This window comes from Ranitomeya variabilis, chromosome 5 (genome assembly GCF_051348905.1).
Source record: "Ranitomeya variabilis isolate aRanVar5 chromosome 5, aRanVar5.hap1, whole genome shotgun sequence".
Taxonomy (NCBI): Eukaryota; Metazoa; Chordata; class Amphibia; order Anura; family Dendrobatidae; genus Ranitomeya; species Ranitomeya variabilis.
Genome location: NC_135236.1, coordinates 199455644 through 199463893, shown reverse-complemented (window position 1 = coordinate 199463893; position 8250 = coordinate 199455644). Strand labels below are relative to the sequence as shown.

The 8250-nt window shown below is 37.1% G+C and overlaps 1 long non-coding RNA gene across 1 annotated transcript; it reads left to right on the top strand.

Moving 5' to 3' along the window:
• Window positions 1-3506: 3506 nt before the first annotated feature.
• On the top strand, window positions 3507-7566 carry LOC143773540 (uncharacterized). Its single transcript, XR_013215220.1, has 3 exons — window positions 3507-3549; window positions 5180-5211; window positions 7474-7566. It is a non-coding gene; the product is annotated as an uncharacterized LOC143773540 (long non-coding RNA).
• The last annotated feature ends 684 nt before the right edge of the window (window positions 7567-8250 follow it).

Sequence of the window (8250 nt, the reverse complement as noted above, 5' to 3'; positions counted from 1 at the left end):
TTGCCATAGCAACCCAAGGTCATCATGGGTATTTTCTGTTACGTAGCCACTCAAAGTCATTTCAAAAGGGATGTAGTCGCTAAAATATTGGCTTTGTAAATTTTGATGCAAAAATGAAAAATAATTTATAAACTTTTACCCCTTCTAACTTCCTAACAAAAATAAATGATGTTTCAAAAAATATGCTGATGTGAAGTAGCCACATGCTCAATGTTAGTTATTATCTACTTTGTATGGTATAACTATCTGGTTGAAGGGCATAAAAATTAAAAGATTGAAAACTGCAAAGTTTTCAAATTTGTTATAAAATTTTTGATATTTTCAATAAATAAATGCAAACCATATTGACCAAAATTTAGCACTAACATGAAGTACATTATGTCACGAAAAAAACAATCTCCTTGAGGAGAGTGACATGCCAGATGTTGCATGCCAGTATATGGAAACTTATACGCCTTGCATGCTTCTCTACTAAATTAAATATGCAAATTGTCTCTTCAGAGAGGAAGAAGACTGGAACTCTATTGCCATCTATTAGAAGTAGCAACCCTACAAGTCATTGTCGACTCTTTAACAAACTTTGAAATATGACTTAGGATAAAAGCCACATCAGAATCTCAATTTGTAGACTCTGTGTTTTGGAGTTTGCCCCTCATCAGTAGAAAGTATGATAAATGATTTGGATGGATGAGAGACTAAGACAGGGATCTAAGGGTATGTTTTCTCCTTGTAGAGAGGGACATGCCAGTTCTGGCACACCAGAATGAGGAGATATAAATACCTGCATGCTCCCCTGGGAAATTAAATATGTAAATTGCCTCTTCAGACAGGAAGAAAATTTGAACTCTAGTTCCACTTATTGGAAGTAGCAATCCTACAAGTCATTGTCGACCTTGAAAAAACTTAGGATAAAAGTAAAATCAGAAACTCAATTCCTAGACAAAGTGTCTTTTCTGCAGAATCTAGCAAGCTGTTCATCTAGTCACTCTTAACATTTCTGCTCTCTCTCTATGATAGATTTCTTCTATTTTTTGGCTTAATGATGATCTGTTTCTCTACCATTAAAAGTTTCTCTGATCGCATGTTGTGGGTTCACAGCAACAGTTTCCAAAAGCAAATGCATCACGTGGAATCAGTTCCAGACCTTTTACCTGCTTAATTGATGATGGCTTTAATGATGGAATAGCCCGAGCAGCCCAGTAATTGTCCAATTACCTTTGGTCCCTTTAAAAAGAGGCATATTAAAGAGATGTAATTCCTAAACCATTACTCCAATTAAAATGTGAATATCTTCCAATTAAAGCTGAGAGTCTGCATTTTAAATGGGTTGTCCACTCCAAATTGATAAGACTGCAGTCACTCTGTGTGGCTGCAGACTTATGAATCTCCAGAGTGCACGAGCTGTACAATGTGGGGATTCAACGGTTTCCAACGACCTGGGACCAGAGTGTATGTATGAGTTATACATACTCCAGGCCAAAGCCCGTATAGTGGGCGTGACCTCGCTTAATACAGTTGTATTGAGAGAGCTCCATCTAGTAATGCGGTCGGTCAGTGGGCATAGCCGGCTCAAGAGCGTGATCTCACTACATACAAGTGTATGGAAGAGAGGCCTCTCCCACTGGCCAGGAGTATGTATAACACATACATACCCTCTGGTCCTGGGTCAGAAACTGGCGAATCCCTGCAGCGCGTAGTGTATGCACTTGGAGGGATTCATAAGTCTGCAGTCACACAGAGTGAATACAGACATCGATTTGGACAAAAAAAAACCCTTTAAGCCCATATTGATAATATAACTGTATCTTTAATAAGTTTCCTTACTAATAAATAATAAGTAAAATGCCAAAACTTGTGTAATTGTCTAAATATTTCTGAACCTAACTATGTGTATGTTTAATTTAATTACAATTTTGCATTTTACTAGGTAGTTATTATGAGGGACAATGTTCATACTATTCAGAGAGGGACGTGCAAAGCTTGGGTGGGGTATATTGTAGAAGCGGCACAATACAAAGTGACATTTTACTTTTGATTTTTTACTTTCAGTTATTTATAGTGGTCTCTTGGAAGTAAATTAACATGTATAAAAAGCAAGATTTTATTTGAGCAGCCCCTCTATTCCTGTTTAGTAAGACTGTCTGATTAGTTATGTGCCTGGCTGACCCCTATGGAGTAATGGATTAGAATTGTCATGTCAGCACTTCACACAGAATATCGTTAAGCCATGAGATCTAGTGATGTGTATTACTTATTCTCCAATTCAAGATCACTGGCAACCCTGACTTTACTGAACTGCTTTATTGCATCCATCTGCAGTTTGTGTTTTAATCTCAGCGGAGTAAACTGAGATATATTGATATTTAATACTGAAATCTCATCTGGCGGAGCTACACTACAGGTTCAAAACATGTAGTGTGGGAGATGAAGGAATTTCTCCGAATTGATCAGAAAGCTACAAAATCTAACAAGCAGGAAAACATTAGAAAAAGGAGAAAAACAACATAACATAAAATGCTATATAAACAGAAAAGTAAATAATATTAGAGTCGTAATGGACTATAACATAAACTGAAGCAAACCAGAAACCATTTGGCAGATTTTCATGTATACACATCAATTCTTCTATAACCATTATTGGCAGAAAATGTCTCCCAAGTTGTCCAATAGACCTACACTCCATAAATAAACATTATCTTTCTCTCTGTATATTAGGATCAACATTTAGTGGTTCCTTTGTCTCAAATATCTGTATATTTATGGTTAGAAGTAAATCAGGAGTGCGCTGACATTGGTATGAAATGCTACGTGTTCCCCTGTCCACCACTGCAAATACTTGGTCTGTGTATAATACATTTGAGGAGCACTTATCATCTGTATTGTATTTGTATTTTGGTTCTGTAGGCCCTGCACTTGAACACTGGTGGTTTGGTACTGACTCATAATGGTTATGCACGTAAAGGTGGACATACAAGTGAGATTAAATGGGCTGTCCAATCTAAAACTATAAGTCAGCAATCACACTTTCTGACTGTAGACTTGTAAATCATCACATTGCGCGCATTGCATGCTGTGAGAATTCTCCAGTGCCGGCACTGACAGGTGAGCGGTCATGTGACCACAGGTATGCGATTTGCTTACTTCCAGCCACATTTCAATTAGACCGAGGCCAGATACAGTCTAGATGACACGTGAGTGCATGTGAGCATAATGCATACGGGCGGTCACATCCCCTCGTCATCCGATGCTGGTACCGGAGAATCTCCATAACGCATGGTGCACGCAATGTGAGGATTCATAAGTCTGCAGTCACATAGAGTGACTGAAGACTTGTCTTTTAGACCAGAAACCCCTTTAATGTTGTCCAAATCTGCAAATTTTAGACTGATGGACCTACCATACTGTGCTGGGGGATAAAAAGTTTAGGCATGTTTGATTTCGACAATTTAAATTCTTCTATTCTTCCTTTCAAGGATACTAAGCAAAAGTGTTGTGTATGGGAGGCTCTGAAGTAAAGCTGATGACTGCATGAGCATTCAAATATCAAAGGTATGGTAGCCTTTATTTAGCTGTCAGCCAAACAATTGTTGAACCAGCAGCCATACTTCCAAACTCCACCATAAACATCCACACTTGGTTCAACTGAGCATGCTTTTGTTTTTATTTTAGACACCACTCTGACAGCAGGTTACTGTATCTCTAATGTGAGACATTAGACATGTTCAAATGGAGTTGGGACAACCCATACACTTTGAAAAGTCATCCCATGTTGCTGACTTATATATAGTATGTTCTAGCACTATAAGGAAATATAGATCCTCTTTGCCATAGACCCCTGGACACTAATTCCTGAATCACCATTCTGTCCATTTTGTAAAGCTTTCTGTTTGTAGGCCTCTAGTTTGCAGTAGACACAGATAACCATCATGATAATGAGCATAGGAAAATATGGCATTTGTTTTTGTCTCTTTTACAGAATACTATAATGAAAAAGGTTTTTATAGGATAATTGTTTTTATACTGTAACTCCCAACCCACAGTTTTTCACTACAATGGGATTTAACATTATTTTAGCATTACTACTAATTAGAGAGCTCCTAAATGTGTCACATATAGTAAACAAAATAACCAGATTTCTTTCTAATAGTCAAAAAATATTGTTTCATACTGTAGACATAACTGGTTAGCATAACCTCATCTACAGGAAACAGGAAGCAGCAAGGAGGGGATTCAGTGGCAATAGCATCATATACAGGGCTATGGAGAATTTTACTTGCCATCAACTGCAGTCCTAGATTGTCATTATGCAATGATCCAGATCCCCTGAGAACAAATTAATAAAGCTATGGACTTCATGCCCAATCTTTTTCACCCTGGCATCATCTTTTGGGAGAGAGTCGGGAGACCCTAATGCACTTAAGATAGATAACTTCTCCCATCAGAAGTCGTTAATCTACCCAAATTTAAGCAGTATATGGGGTCTCTTAAAAGGGTTTCCGGCCTTAGGTTACAAGTCTGCAGGCTTGTTAATCCTCACATTGCACACACTGCTCACTGTGTGGATTCTCCAGTGCCAGGAGTCATGTGACCGCAAGTATGGTCATGTTCTCGTGGCTCCAAGAGCTGGCACTTGAAAATCCTAACAGCAAGCAGTGAGTAAGATGTAAGGATCCACAAGTCTGCAGTCTCATAAGACTGGACAACCCCTTTAATGTTAAGTTCTTAATATAATATATCAAAGGCTTAGGTTGCATTCACAAATATTAGTTGTATTATGCTTGAGTCAGACATAAATGAGGCAGAATTTGCTGAGCATCCTTAGCCAGGCAAAGCAAGCCAGAAACACAGAATATATCTTTTCGTTTTCCTCTGAGTATTACAAATGGGGGATGGGGAGAAAGAGATAAAGAGGTTGAAAAGAACATAGCTAAAAGAATTATGGTATTCAATTTTGTAGAAAATTAGTTAAAGAACAGAATATATGCTCGAACCATGATAACAAGTATATATCCTACCTGTCTACCACTTTATGAATTGTACAAGAACATGCTTCATATTTAGGGCAAGGCCTTATTCAGAACATAATTCATGAATAAGATGGTGATGAGGCAAGATTCTACTGAACTCTTTGCCATCTTTTTATATTCTTTAGTCTTCTTTTTTATCTTTTTGTTTTTAGTTTCAGCATTTCAAATCCATCATCTTAACAAGGTGAGCATTAAATGAATATTCAACGTCACTGCGTCAGCAAAGAACTTTTACATGATCCAGACTTATGTTGAGCTGCTAACAAGCACTAAGATAAGTCTCATTTTACCCTTTATTATTCGGGTCTTCTGAAGTGTATGAAAATGCTTGTTCTTTTCCTTGTGTTCCTTGAATGAGAATCTAGATAAAGAAATGAAAAGTAGTGGCCGGATACTCAGATCTCTGAGGGAAGAAAGACAGGTTTTGTCTTTGGTTTTCCACTCTGATTAATCCTTTTATAAAAGTAAGAGTAGCTGTCTTCTGAAGCTGGATCACATGACACATGGCTTTGTCTACCACCTGCATTAAAGACAGTCCTTCGAGTTGAAAGAAACAACAGTTTGCATTGAACACACATATACCTTTACTGATTGCAGTTATTTTAGATGGGTGATCTTCAGTTAATTTCTTTCCGATAACATGCCGGAGATTTACGTCTAAGCAGCATGTTAGAAGGAACTTGGAATAAACTGTTCTAAGTCATCGTTTGCAGGCCAATGTTCATAGAGTCAAGGTAGAATATTTGAGTAGCATAATAGCAGATTATTAGGAATTGAATATTAACTTGACAATCCAAATTTAAGTTCAGGTAACTTTACAAGGACTGTTGAAGATTAGCAGATTTCTTTGTCCTTCAATCCATGTTTAAGGATACCAGCCCATATCAAGTGTTGATTACTCAACCAACAAAAAACATGTCTAGTAAGAATCATACATAATTTTATTAAACGGATATTCTTATCTCTGACATTTATACCATATCAGCAGGATATGCCATAAATGTATGATACATGATGGTTCCACTTTAGGGTTCATGCACACTTGCTAAGTTATTTTCAGTGCTCCCTTAGAAATGCATAGAGAGCCATACATGTTGGATGACCTCCCTAATATCGATAGTGCAAGATGGGACCTAATTCATCACACATTTATGGCATATTCTGTGGTTATGCAATAAATATGTGAGCTGGGAATACCTTTTCATGTACTTATCACTTGCATCAACACGGTGAAAAAGTTTGGAAGCCATATTCTTCATACTTTTAGGTCTGCCAATATTTTTGCTTCTGTGATGTACTTTTCTTTAAAAAAATATTAACGCTTTCTCAGTGCTCTTGCAGTAAGATTCTAATTTCTGTAAATGCATGATTATTTCCGTCCAGAACTTTGTAATATATGTGACTGCCTCAGAGGAGCATCATGTCTATCTATATCTTCGATATTTATTACAGAGGTACAAGATTATCCTCACAATTAGAAATGAGTAGATTGATTTGTGGACGATTGAGTTTGAGTTGAATTTCCTGAAATTTGCAGTTTCATACAAATTCAAACACTTTGAGATTCGACTAGTGATTTTCGGAAATAAACAGTACCGTTTTCCAAAATATTGAAGCTTGAGTGAGTCGGCAATTATCATTTTGAGTTGCCACATTGGCTTCCCCATAATTCCCTGCGCCTGTGACATACGTTATACATTAGTGAACCATGTTGTCATATAGCTATGACATCTCCTTCTCCTTTCCCTGTATCTCTACTCCCTCTCATGCTCCCTTTTCTCCTCTCTCTTCCTCTTTCTCATCTGACATTAATATTAGCATTTACGAATCAAATTTTGGAGGAAACTTGGCAATGCTGGCCTTCGAAAGTTCCGCTCATGTCTACTAACAATGCATTTACAATATGCATCAGACATAAACCTACAATATATATTGTGTATTGAGAGTAAGGCACCATGGAAGAACCATGTCTATAGAGCCAGTAGGACAATACAGACACTTTATAACATATCTACCATGCATAATGTTTCCGGCTTCATTGGTAGCTGTATGTCTAAAGTTATCCTTCCCTACATAAAATGATTCTGGGTAAGAGCCACATATAAATAGTATTTGATGGAAAATACCATAATTTATTATCTGTCACATGTAATCCAAGAAAGCCATGCAATGGGAGGTTTAAAGATGTACAGTCTTGGCCCTTTGGATCGTAATTAGAACTGACATAAAGATACAAACAATGCAGACTCATAATACAGCCATGTGCATGAATGCTAAGACCAAAGTCATGCATGATAACAAATTACGATCCAACATAGCCGCTGCTTGCATTGGTCATTCATAACCTAAGTCTCCGTGTCAGTTCATTGTATGACTAGTAATCTAGGATCTTCCTAGTCTTTAATAAACCATCATGGATCAGACACCTGATCTTGTTATCTCCTAGCGTCTGTTCTACAACTCCATTCTGAAAACTACTCATGGCCACAAGAAGAATATAAAGATATTTGAACATGCGTTGTCTTATCATACATACAAAGCAAGGATTGAAAGGTGAAGAATTGTAACATCATAAATATTAGGTGCATGACCCCATAATAGCCCCACAGTTTATACAGAAGCCTATCTGTCAGAAACACTGTATTGCTCTGCCCTCTTGTTATCTCACTGAACCACATAGCGGTACATCTGTGTGGATTAATGCTTTTCAATGAGTAAAGCAGCTTTAGATTAACAAGTCTCTTTGGCAACATCTATATTTTTTTATTTCGTGAAAATAATAAGTGTGCGCCAAAAGCCAAAACAACAACAACAAAAAGAATAACCAGGAAACATAAATCAGTAAAAATCAATGAGTGTAGCTGTTAGAACGTTGTGTTGTATGTGCCGTTATAGAGGACTCTAAAAGCCAAGCTAGCTAATTAACACAGTAAAGGACACATAATCTTTGTCACATAGGTATCTGCACTGCGTTGCTATATAACTATGTTTTTAGAGATTTTCGTTGCCATAGTTTAATTCCTTGAAGAAACAGATAGCATGTGTCGAGGATTATGGATTATAGAATATGAAAATCCTATTAAATCTTCAAATACAAAAACGGAGGTTTTCCTCTGAGTTGTCAATTCCAGTAGACCCTTAGAATAAATAATATGACTCTTTGTAGAATTATGGGGATATTAGTTTCTGTATGAATGTAATATTTAAGGCAGCAGCTGCAGCA